Source organism: Vanessa cardui, chromosome 21 (assembly GCF_905220365.1).
Source record: "Vanessa cardui chromosome 21, ilVanCard2.1, whole genome shotgun sequence".
Classification (NCBI taxonomy): Eukaryota; Metazoa; Arthropoda; class Insecta; order Lepidoptera; family Nymphalidae; genus Vanessa; species Vanessa cardui.
Window position 1 is genome coordinate 3,754,345 of NC_061143.1, and position 13,420 is coordinate 3,767,764.

General features: G+C 32.6%; 1 protein-coding gene across 1 annotated transcript in view; it reads left to right on the forward strand.

The window, feature by feature from the left end:
• LOC124538865 (dystrophin, isoforms A/C/F/G/H) overlaps positions 1-13,420 on the forward strand; it is a 626,595-nt gene that overhangs the window by 220,946 nt on the left and 392,229 nt on the right. The window lies entirely within an intron of this gene.

A 13,420-nucleotide genomic window follows, 5' to 3' on the forward strand; every position in this document is an offset into this window, starting at 1 on the left:
ATTTTAGAAGTTCCTAATGTGATGTCATAAATAAACAAATTCTGTATTACATTTAGTATCAGCTTCGCACACGATCGAAGTCGGGGCGGGTCGCTAGTTTTTAATAAGGCATTACGAAAAATCGGTCCTCATTTTTAATTAAAACGTACGTCAGTTTTCAAAGATTAATTTTCGGACTGAATAAATTAAATCGTCAACACAGTTAATAATATATATATATATCCTTTGTAAATAATCGTCCGTAAAATTAAATTAACCGGTAAATGAACGACGGCTTTAAACGACTCAATCGTTAAAAACAAACAATTCCATTTCATTGGGCATTCGCAATTAACATCGTGTTAATTAATTATAAAAGTATATGTGACAGAGACAAAGAAAACCGCAAGTGTATTTTAGTAATTGGTAACACAAACAGTAACAACCTGTAAACTTCCCACTGCTGGGCTATAGCCCAAATTCCACCATGCTATTCAAATGCGGGTTGTTGAAATGCATATGTGGCAGAATTTCGATGAAATTAGGCTGATGCAGGTTTCCTCGCGACGATTTTCTTCACCATGGAGCATGAGATGAATTATAAACACAAATTAAGCACATAAATATAGTGGTGCTTTCTTAAGTTTGAACCCGAAATCATCAGTTAATCACTGGGCCATCTCAGCTCTTTATAATAAAAATAATATTTGAAGGAGAGTATTAATTAATCAATTGTTGTTGATTAAAAAGTTTTTAATGAAAATTGAAGCGACAATCGGTTCGAATGCCAAGAGTTCACAAGAAACTTTTTGTAATATTTTTAAATTATTTAAATAATTATTTGGTAATAAATTATTTCTAAAATGTGATGTTGATTTCCGTTTGACATTAATTTCATTTAATAATGAATCAAATAAAAACAAATAAAAATATACTTTATTAGAAACAGACGTGTTAGACAAAGCGACATGTAATCTGATTAAGTTAAAACATGAAAATATACGAAATGTATGAACGCTATAACACAAACACATGTAAGTTTGTTATTGTCTATTATTATAAATGACACTTCTAAACAACATTACTTGGTAGGACATTGTACCCACCCCTCTGGGTAAGTACCATTGTATATTCTATTGCCAAACGTTAATGCTTTGTATTGTTGTATTCCGATTTGGAGGGTGAGGGAGCCAGTGACAAGGTCCAAGGAACATAACATCTTATAGCGGAACTTTTATCTTACAGAAATGGTGACCATTTATTAATAATTGATCCGTTTTTCAGTCAATAAAAAATAAGTAATACATTATCCTTATACCTATGTTAGTAACAATTTTAATTCAATAATATAAAAAGTATCAAAATTGCTCGTGTTATTAACACGATATTGTTGCAAGTATCATTACTGTTTAAACACAATTATATTAAGTATTTTTTTCGGTGATATAAAAACTCTTGTGTGATACTCATCCTCACTTGGGCTTGCACATATTATACTAGTTCCAATATTTCCATCATCGTCTTAAAGTTCATTGTTCTATGAAATTAAATCTTTAATATTACGCAATTTTAAGTCATATCATTATACAGTATATAGACAGATTAACATTATACAGTCTGTCCCTAGGTATGCTTAGATCTTTCAAATTGCAGAACGGATTTTAATGCGGGTTTTTTTAAAATGATAGATTGAACCAAGAGGAAGGTTTATATGTTTAATACACCCACAATATAGCAGGAGAACACTGATAATTTTAGCGGTTTCAAAAAAGTCAGTCAGACATAGTGTAGTATACTTTGCATCAGCAATGCAAGTGCGAAGCCGACGCGGGTCGCTAGTAAATAATCTAATAGCGAATAAATATTTATCGAAATAACAGAAGTAGGTACGTAAAAAAACCGTGTTTGAATTTACCAGTAATAAGGTCAAATGTTTTGACGTTTCACGTATTTTAGGATCAAGTGTACTTAAGACGGATTAGTCCCGATCGGGGTCAAGGGAAATATTATCGGGATTGGAAATACAATTGTTGGAAATATTTTCAAACCGAACCACGTGTAATATATTTATTTTCATTTAACAACAACAACAGCCTTTTTAAATTTCCCACTGCTGGGCTAAGGCCTCCTTTTGAGGAGAAGGTTTGGAACATGTCCCAACACGCTGTTGCAATGCGGGTTGTTGGAATACATATGTGGCATCATTAGACTGGCTATAAAATTGGACACACGTTTTCACGATGTTTTCCTTCGCCTGATTCATAAATACAAATTTGTTCAATTTGTTTCCTAATATAAATAAGTTCCACTATCAGGACCTGAATCTGAAAAAGATGTAGCTGATCTACATCTTCAACTAGTCCTCAAAACATCGATCGTTTAATATCTTCTAGTAAATAGCTCTTATCTCTCTACTTTACAATTTTTCGACTTTCCTGGAAAAACTGGATTCTACCAGATAAACTGCTTTCAATGATTCGGAAAATACTCTTATTCAATCAGGGATCGACTATTAATCTTTTAAGTTGTGTTCCAGAGTCTCGAAGTAAATTATAAACATAAATTTATTAGCATAACACTTAAAATATGTTTACTGTATTGAGGCTTACAAGATTTGACCCAAAAAGTGTTAAAGTGTCATGTCCATACCATACCAGAAATGTTTGCCAGAAATTGTCAGATTTTCCAATAAGTTTGGTTTAAGGGAACACCTGGTAAGTGATAGTCTTTGTCAGAAGTTGCAATATGTGTAGACAGCCTTACATTGCCAAAACGATACCAATAATAAAATCTTGATGGTATCCTTTGTACAGAAATTTCCTTATATTATTCTAATTCAAATGAAAACAATAAAAAGGTTAAGAGTGTTTATTATAGTATTAACGGTGGGTGGTAGAATAACAGGCGGGTGGTAAAGAGGTGGTACCAACCCAGAAAGGCCAGTACAAAACCGTACCACCGGGTTAACGATTCGTTATCATTTATCCAACACCAGGAAATATTCAAAGCATAATAATTTTCGGCGAGTCCATTCCGCTACCCATATAATTTATGGATTGGGTGCTATTTGTCACGCTGTTTATCTGTCTGATTTATTCGTCTGAAAGGATATTTTTTTATTGAAATACTTTTTTACATTTCAAGCGTGTGGCCAGTTATATGGAAAAGGTATTTTTTTGTATAAAGAGACACTGTGAAGGTTTTATGTACATATTTTAACAAAAACGCGTTTATGTATTTTTCGTCAAATATTTGTTGCTGTTACTTTTTTATACATAGTTTTTTACGTTACATATTGCAGAATGAATTGACGTGAATCATTTCCTAAAGAAATTATGAAAATATCTCTATCTCTCTCTATTGTATACGCTATTAAATATTATTATTAATAAATGTTAATGATTTAATTCCCACGAGATTTCCATATTAATAATTTTATTTCTTGTCATTAAAATCGTAAGCAATTGTTACAACACCAGTGCCACCATGGAATCCAAGATATTATATCCCTTGTGCCTGTAGTTACAAAGTGGCTGGTTTATTCACTCTTCAAACCGAAAATCGGTGTACTTTCGAATTTATAAGATTAATTTATTAACATAAATGTAAATAAAGATCATTTATTCCGCTAATGTTGGCGCCGAAATCAATCACTGTTATTATATATTCACAAATCAAATATCAAAGCAAAAGAAATCTAAGAGTCTTCTTGTATAAATTGAAGAATAAATAATCAAATATTCACTAAATTGTATTATTGACACTTCCTTGTTTGAAGTCGTTCAAAAACGAAAGAAAATTGCCGCCAATTAAATTGAATATGATTCATGATTCATGAAGGACAATGAAATGCAACGAGACAAGAAATTATAATTATATTTTTAATTGTGACGTCACATTAAAATTCGGATCCGTTCTGTGTGATAACCCTAATAATTTTTAATTTTTATGTATAGTACGACACAACTTAGATGTAGCATTGGCAAAATTCGTAAAACCGATCACATTCGAATTAAGTATGCTATCCCAAATTATCAATATTTATTTCTTATGTGAATATAATCTTTACACAAACTTAATAACTTGTAATGTCATATGACTTAATATATTCGTCGCTTTCTCGTGTTGAACTGACGCGAGAATCTATAGCGACGAATAGTGTCGAATTGCGCGATGTTTCTATTGGTCGTGTAAATCAGCAGTAATCGGATTTATTTAATGCCGATGCTACATCTAAGTTGTGTCGTACTATACAGCTTTTATTCGTTCAAAAATTAAATGTATATCTATTAGCCGTTAGTTTATTTTCTCTGTTTGAATAACCTGGCTCGGTCCCACCATTCGTTTCAGAACGGAAAGTACACATCGAAGTTTTATTGAAGTTTATGTTCCAGTTTTATGCGACTACGAAAACATTGAAAGGGTTTTCGTTTAAAGCAGTTTAAAGGTTTATATTTTAAAATTCGAATTGTATTTTGCGGGTATTAAAACTTTTTAGATTTTTTTATCTTAATATCTTTTTCGTATGTTAGTAGTAGATGTATATTGTGTTTTCTACAAGTCTTTTTATATATATAAAATGAAATCTCATTAACTTTAACACCTACAAACATGAAATTTTAGAATAGTAGTTACCAAGGTTTTTGGCGCAGTGGTGGTTTAAGGAAATCTTGATATTTGTTGCAGCTCTAATGCCTGTGGGTGCTGGTGACCAATTACCATTTGGTACTCTATTCGCTGACATGTGACATGTGACCTTGCACCTTGTATCATAAGAAATAATCACTCATCACCATTACCAAATTATACAGGAGGATGTTGAAAGCTAAATATTTAATGATTTGGAAATATTATAATGTAAACTCAATCAGTCATTCCCTTCATCCATCAGGCGTATATCTTTAGAACGCTAAATTAAAAACAAACAATTCCAGAAGTATAAATAAAATCAACAATATGTAATATATGTGATCAATCGCTTTATTAAATGTATATTTGTTAAATTTTATACATTATTAGAATAACTGAACACACGTGCATTAATAGATAACATTTTGTCTGATCTGTCTTCTTTAGTATGTACTTCATTTAAAAATCGAATCGAAAAAATAAACAATTCTTCGGATCACCAACTCTTGAAGTTAACAGTCAAGGATAAATTATTGTAATTGAACAACAACGAGATAGAACTGTAATTTCTAAAACGGTTAAGAAATAATAATTACTCAATTCCGTTTACGACAACAAAATTCTTTTCGTTGGAAATCTTGCCGATGCCATGCCTATGATTTTTCTCCTCATATCCCTTTGGAATATACGATTGAAGAAATAATTAGTAGGTATTGCTTAGGCAGAAACTTGTGTACGACCACTGAAATCACTGTTGGTGCAAAGTTTTGGGCGTATTGGCCAAGGAAGTAACCAAATTTCCTTGATATTCGCTCAGTTTGCAGCAAAGATCAATAAAAGCAGAACAGATCCGCGGGAAGTGTCTAGATTCTTAACAGCGGCATAAAAAAGTTTTTATATCCGAATTTTAAGAATTGGCAATTTTGTTATTGGACTCGTTAACGATGCAAACGGAAAATACGGCATAACTGAGTTGAAAATCGCTGTTGTTCTTTTTCAACAGTTGTTAACTTTGATTGAAATGTTTAACGACTACGAGGTATAAATAAATCTGACCCGGTGAACTTTGAACTGATTTGTCTGGGTTGCCGCTAACTTTACATCAACAGCCTATAAATTTTCCACTGCTGCTCTAAAAGCCTTCTCTCCCTTTGACGAGAAGGATTAGAGCATATCCCACCACGATGATTACATTACACGAACGAGATGAATTATAAACATAAATTACGCACATTAATATTCAGTGGTACTTGCCTGGGTTTGACTTGTAATCATCTGGCAAGATGCACGCGTTCTAAACACTGGACCATCTTGGCTTCAAAGCTGCTAACTTATCAATGATGTTTGGTAAACCATCAATTTTTATTGATTTGTTTCATTTGACGGATAAGCAATTTGAAATAAAGGTACGTGTTTTTGAACAAAGGTAACGTTTCTCAATTGGTTGTAGGTTTTCTAATAAAGTCTTTAAATATTTTAGTATTTTATTTTGTGGACAGTACAAAACAAATTTGATTTTACGTATTGGGAATAAAGTAGGCATTGCCTCTTTTAAAAGTACCGTTACAAGTCGAAAATATTTTTTGTTTCAGTCTATTAAGCTTGATGGTAATCCCGCTTAGCTCTTAAGTGGATTAAATTTAACCTTAGAACAAAAAATAACGTTACACTTAATTAACGTTACACTAATTTAATTATTTTTGAGGTATGTTGTTTTAGATATAGGTTATTGTCTAGCGACCCCTGTTAATACGATCACCGTTGCCAAAAGTAAACATGAGGTGTTGGTTTACAGCTTAATCGATGCATACTTACTCTTTAGGTAGCAGTTGGCAGATCACTGGCATCATATACCACGAGTTTCCTCTAAAACAACAACAGCCTGTAAATCTCCCACTGCGAGGTTAAGGCCTCCTCTCTCATTGAAGATAATATTTGGAACATATTCCACCATATTTAAAAGCGGGGTGGTGTAATACACACGTGGCAGAATTTCATATTGCTATTTTTTTTCGTAGAATTCTTGATACTTGTTAGATTTGATTGGATAGCATAAATATTTTGAATTGCAAGTCACAAATTTCACGGCAATCAATTGAGGCTAGTAAGCGTAAAGTGTTTTTAGCTTATTTACCTAAAATATTATCGAAACGTAACATATCTAAAGAATGTAAAACTTTGGTTCTACTTCACACCTATCGTGCTCACAATTAGCATGCTACTAGTGCTTACTTTGATCTTTCTTCTCATACGGTTACTTGATGCAAGTCCATCACCACCTTTAATTTATTGTTACCAATACTACAGAACTTTTTAAAGTAAGATTGTCATATATTATAATCCCTGAAAGTTCGGCTGTTTCTCATACAAGGGTAACAAATGTTTTGTTACATTCACTACTCGAATTTCTTGAAATAGTGTAACTTATAATTTAGCCTCAATTAAAGTAGTGATCATAAATTTACCTGATTTATTTAAGGGTTTTTTAGTGTGCAAATTTGTTTGGTAACACTATCGCAGTCTTCATTCCCCCACTGTCATTATTCAGTAGGAGGTGGCAATCTGACGAAACTGGAGAGAGTTTAAGCCTCATTGTTAACTTAGGACTGTAAGCACTGTCAACTTCTAGACTCCCGGTCCAGGACTAACAATGTCTTGATAGAAGAACTTTTAAATAGCTCGATTTCGGATTTGAACAAGCTGTTTGAATACCGCGACGGTTATCTATACATGTAATAAAATTGGAGTGTCTGATTGTAATATTAAAATTGCCCTTTTTACTCAATGCGTTTGGATACACGGTACATATACCAAAATAACATTTTTTACAATTTTTGTGTGTCTGTCCGTTAGTTACGGCTAATCTGTGGAACGCCTAGATTTTGACATAGCTAGTTTTAGAATATAAAGTAAGTATCCGTCAGCAGCGCTACGTATTCAACTCGTCATATATAACATTAAAAAACATAGTTCCTCTGATTAAAAAACTAAAGGTTTTGTCTCCTTCTTTTGAATGTCAAAATACTGATGAAAGAAAGGGATACATCATTTAGTTCAACACTTATTAAGAGTCACACGCCGAGTCAGTGTAAATAAATTCGGTATAAACATCAGGTGTCATTTCCGAATTTTGACTGACATAGCTTATAATTTGATTCGGCGTACAACCGCTGTCAAGTTCGTGGCTCTATTACGTGTGGTGACTTATTGCTATCATTAATGAGCACAGATAATTAATAGCACCGCAATGTGTAAACCGACATTACAAATAAAGGCTGTTTTACCTTAATTTAGAGAATTAGTGATAATTTGTTGTTGCTTGTTGTTGCTGATGTATATTGTACTACATTGTTTTAGACTTGATGTCGTTTATCAAAGTTTTACTGAGTTTCTTTCTGGTTCTTCTCGGTAGAATATAAATAATCTACCTGTAAAAAAATTTAAATATATCTAAAGTATACGTAATGGTGTAATAATTGGAATGAACGCGGTTTGCAGTAGAGAATATTTAGACATCGTCACGTAGGCAAAAAGAGTTATAACTCTTGTCGACCTTTTACTCTTTCTCTTTATTGTAAACGATTTAATATTAATATAACATTAATATTCATATTTGTCATGAATATAAAATTATTAATAAGATTTTTTTTACAGTTTTAATTTACATGGCATTTTCAATAATATTTTGTTTCGTATTTCGTATTGTGTCTGTTATATTAAATAATAATCGAAATTAACTACGCCCTAACCAGGTGTCCAACTTTTTTTTTATTTTATTTCATATCGATATATGAAACGATACGAGATCAAAATAAAATAAAAATCTGTCAAGTATCGTCTTGACAGAGAAATAATGAATATGATCAATCTCTTATCTACTTATATAAGTATGTATGTATAATGAAGCTCGATGAATAATTGTTAGATGTACTACAGCCTTAGGCTTAAAATCCGATTCGGGCACTTAATCGATTTTCAGTTCTGTCTGAAATTCTTAGTAGCATCTCTGTGCTACTTTGCCTTGCCTCGGTAAACACCTATAGCTTCTATTCCTGAGCTTAACCTAATTCTCCTTTGTCTTGCTAATTTAAGTCCCATCGATATCGCAATATACTTCAACTTTTGAATTTCTATATTAAACAAAATTAACAGTATTAAATATATATCTACCGGTTCGGAATGTAGATTATATCACGACACAAGGAAGGAGTTAGTCAGAAGTTCATCGGTTAAAAGAGTGAGGGAGACAGAGAGAGCACATATTAGTGCAAAATTATATGTTCCTCTTTGTCTAGTCTGTTTTTAGTCACGGCGGGTGTCTGTAATTTGTCGGGACATCATGACTTAGGTAATCTGACTGACACAACAAATAACTCTATTCGAGCATTTAGTACGCTACGTCTGTCAACGTTCGTCCATTACGTATTAATGATCGCTATTGGTCATGAATAACATGTAATAAAATTGGTATGTCTGTTTGTAATATTAAAAAAACCGCTTTTACAAAATGCATATACACACACGGTACTTAACTTAGACTTCTTTTAGAATTAAGTATAAAATTTGTGTTTAAGTGAAAGTCGCGGATCCCTAGCAGGTATAATAGTAGTATATTAATGGTAGTATATAATACATATGTATATACTCGGAAATCAACAAAAATCTATATAGACGATTGAACTATCTTTCAACTGTTATCTATCTATCTGTCTTTCATAATCTCGTGAGATAGATTATAATCAATCTAACGGTATTAAAAAAAATCTGTCATATATATTAAGATTACGTTAATTAATCACTTAATATATAAATAAATTTTGTTCAAATTAATGATAAAAATAATTAATACCCAATTTATAAAAATCTTATATTTTATAGGTACAAACCTTTTTTTGATAGCAATATATATTCTCCAATCAACGAATGGCATTACAAAAACTACACCGTGTAAATATTTTAATTGACGATAGCAATTTACAAACACGAAATAGTTCGATATGAAACAGGAAGGCGAGATAAACTCGCTCAGTCACGGGGAGGCGCGGCTATTTTGGACACAGACGGCAAGGGGGAAACAGGGGTAGATGGAAACACACGGTAATACATAGAAATATATGTATATATACAAGCGTTAGGGGTGCATATTTGAGAAAATTTACGAAATCCGTTCCGTTACCAGTAACGGTTATTGCTAAAAGTATTATTTTGATTTTCTTTTATACAAGGTCTTTATTTTGATTTTGTTTAAATAAGTGTTATGTGTAATTAATACAAATAATTTGAATTCGAATAATGGTTGAAAAGTTCTTTATTTAAAAGATAAATCCCACTGAATCAACCTAAAAACAAATTAAATCAATTTTATTCAAGTAAACTTCACAGCCCACGGAGGTTCGAGGTCGTGTGGTGAGAGGTCGAGTGGTGTGTACACCGGTTTTTATGGGTACGCCACTCCGAGGTCCCGGGTTCGATTCCCGACTGAGTCGATGAAGATTATCATTAGCTTTCTATGTTGTCTTGGGTCTGGGTGTTTGTGGTGCCTTCGCTACTTCTTTTTCGATTTTCCATAACACAAGTGCTTTAGCTACTTACATTGGGATCAGAGAAATGTATGTGACAATAAAGCGTTTTTGATTCATCGATAATTAAATACTATCACCTTTTCAGAAAACAGCCTCTAGCGAGCAGAAACGAAAAGAAGTTTCTTAAATGTCGCATTGTATAGTTGCTCTTTTCAAATAAACAGATTTACAGTGTTGTTTTTTACAGTAATTAGTGTCCGATGATGAAACCCGAGTCTATCTATCATAACTTTTAATCTATCTATACCTATCTCTACTACTCTCTAATCATGTACTCTTTTAATCAACTTCTTAAATGTTGTAAAACTTATATTAGCCCGACTCAGGATTGTAACATAGAACGTTAGGATACCTTGTAACCTAGCTTCTAGGCCATAGACATATAAATACCAAAATATTTTCTTTAAGCAATGTTCTATATAGTTTTTTGTGTATTTGCGTGACCTCTATCGCCTGACTGCAGCCATTAAGCTGTGATTAGCATACACACCGCGATACCTCTAATTAATGGTCTAGCACCTTATTACTCTTGATCGGAAATATATTGAAACGATTATTTTAGTATTAACTTTTCTTGCGTAACAATCAGCTATGTATTAGGAAACTCACAATCGGTTTATAATTTCAGACGTAAAAAAGTCTTTTGCTTGTATCCTCATTCGCTATAATCCTTTTTAATGGCATAAAAACAAAATGTACTATATTTATATTGTCAAATTAAAAATTACCAGTGCTAAGAATTTTTAAATCTAAATTAATAATATCGCATTTCAAACTCCCTTGAGTGGCCTTCACGTGAGGTGACCCGAAGGTGCCGGATGAAAATCTAAGACGTCTACGATTAGGTTGTCATTATTGGCAAATATTGGCGTTGGTAGTAATATTAACAATTCCTTAGAGCACCAAAGCGTCGCCAACCTTGTTGAATAACAATTTCTTACAGCACCAATGTGTCGCCAACCTTGGTGACTAAGATGTGACGCCCCATGTAGCACACTTGCTCACTTCCTCTTCTAAACAGAGTACAAATTACAATTGCTGTTTGATAGGATTTATGATAAACTAGTTGTCGCCCGCGGCTTCGCTTGAGTTTTAGGGGTTTAGTTGCCACGTGGTAGCAAAAAAAATCCATGCCCTTACTTGGAGTTTTCATACCAATTTGCATCAAATTGGGATCAGCGGTTTGGTAGTGAAAGAGCGACAGACAGAAAGCAGAGTTAGAACTAGCGTGCACTGCTAACTTTTGTCACGGTGACTGTTTCGTCACTCTTGTCGAGTCCATGAATATGTATGGAGGTGCGCGTCCTTTACGACGTGACAATTGGTTGACATTTGTGTCTGCATCTATACATATTCACGGATTTGACAAGAGTGACCAAAAAGTCACCGTGACAAAAGTTACCAGTGCGCGCTAGTACTTACATTCACATTTATAATATTAGTATAGATATATATAGCTGGTAATAATATGGCCTCATAAACCTATTTACCAAGTAAATTAGTGTGATCTACTATACTATATTGCATCTCTGTGGTGCAATAAGCGTTAAATCTTCTTCTCAAAGGGAGAGAATTTCAGTCATATTTTTCACCCAAACACATTATATCATCGTCAAACTTTCAAACAAGTTACGATCTGAAGATGTAGAGTTAACAAGTAATTTTGACACTTATCGTCATGGCTATAAGTGTCATATTCATTTAAACATAAATAATCGAAGACGTTTCGTTCCACATGGGTCTGATACGTTCTTGTTTTATATCTATTGAATCCATTTAGGTTCTTTAGTTTGGAATTTTATCATTTTTGTGGGCTCATTTATTTCTTGTATTATCAGCGTAATAATATATATCAACTTATATGTATGGACGGAGCATTCGCTTAAATAAAGATAAAGGGTATATGATGCTTGGAAATCTTTATAGTCGAGAATAAAAATTAGATAATCTTAATTTAGCTCTGTCAAAGTCAAAGCCAAAATTTAATATAAAGCATCATCACTTATGAGGTCTCTGACAATATATCTTCAATGGATATGTTAAACAGTGGTAGAGCATTATCACTCATCAAATTCCACTACCAAACTGCAATACCTTGTTCTAGTGTTCCGGTTTGAGAGGTGAGTGAGCCAATGTTACGCGCTTAGTACCCATGATGGGTAGCGTTTTAGTATGAAGAAGGATCAATAGATATTGATTATATTGCAATCCGCCATATTCTATTAAATCGCTGAATAAATATTTACATTTCACCGAATAACAAAACACAAAAGCTAAAGAGATCAGCAGAATACGTCGTTTTTCAAAGTCAGCATGATGTATAAACTTCTTAACTGTAAAAGCCAACATAGCGAACATAACGAACGTACTGACTTCACTCTATTCACGACGATAAAAGGAAAAACGCTTGTGTCACCACCCCCTTCAATTTAGCAAGGTCATTACCCCAAGATGCTCCCATTTCCAATCATATCCTTTATAACAACGATTTTTCACTATAACGCTGAAGATTTTTGATACGATGGTTTGTAGAACGGGTTTTATAAAGGAACTTATAATTGACTCGCTAACCTACATTGCTTGTGAAAATATAGGAGTAATAATATGAAAATATTAATAAATTAATTAAAGCAATAGTAAGTATGTATTAGGATTAAATTTTTATGGCACTTATTTTAAACTAAGGGGCCGGCTTCGCTTGGGTGCAATACTGATATTAAATATACAACAGAGTAAAATTATCAGTGTTTCTTTACTATATTGTCCATATATAACATACAAAAAAAAAATCCTCTCGAATCACTCTATCTATTAAAAACAAACTGCATCAAAATCCGTTGCATAATTGGAAAGATCTAAGCATATATAGGTACGGACAGTGGAAAGCGACTATGTTTTATACTATGTAATGATTTTTAACTGTTCAACTGCTTTTAATTGAGATAATTCTTTCAATATTAGTTGATTCAATTTAATTATTTGTTATATTATTTTTTTCTTAATCAATTAATTTAAACTGGCACCATATTGTGTTCACTGGAATGAATATAATATATAAAGATTTATTTCTTGAGATATTCAATTGCCTTTTACAACGTTTGTCGAATGTAATTGAGTTTAACAGATATTACAAGATATTTGAATAAACACAGGAAAAAAGACGATGTTTGTCGCTTGATTCAATATTTTAGTAAAAATATACTCAATTCATTATTAATAATAATATCTAT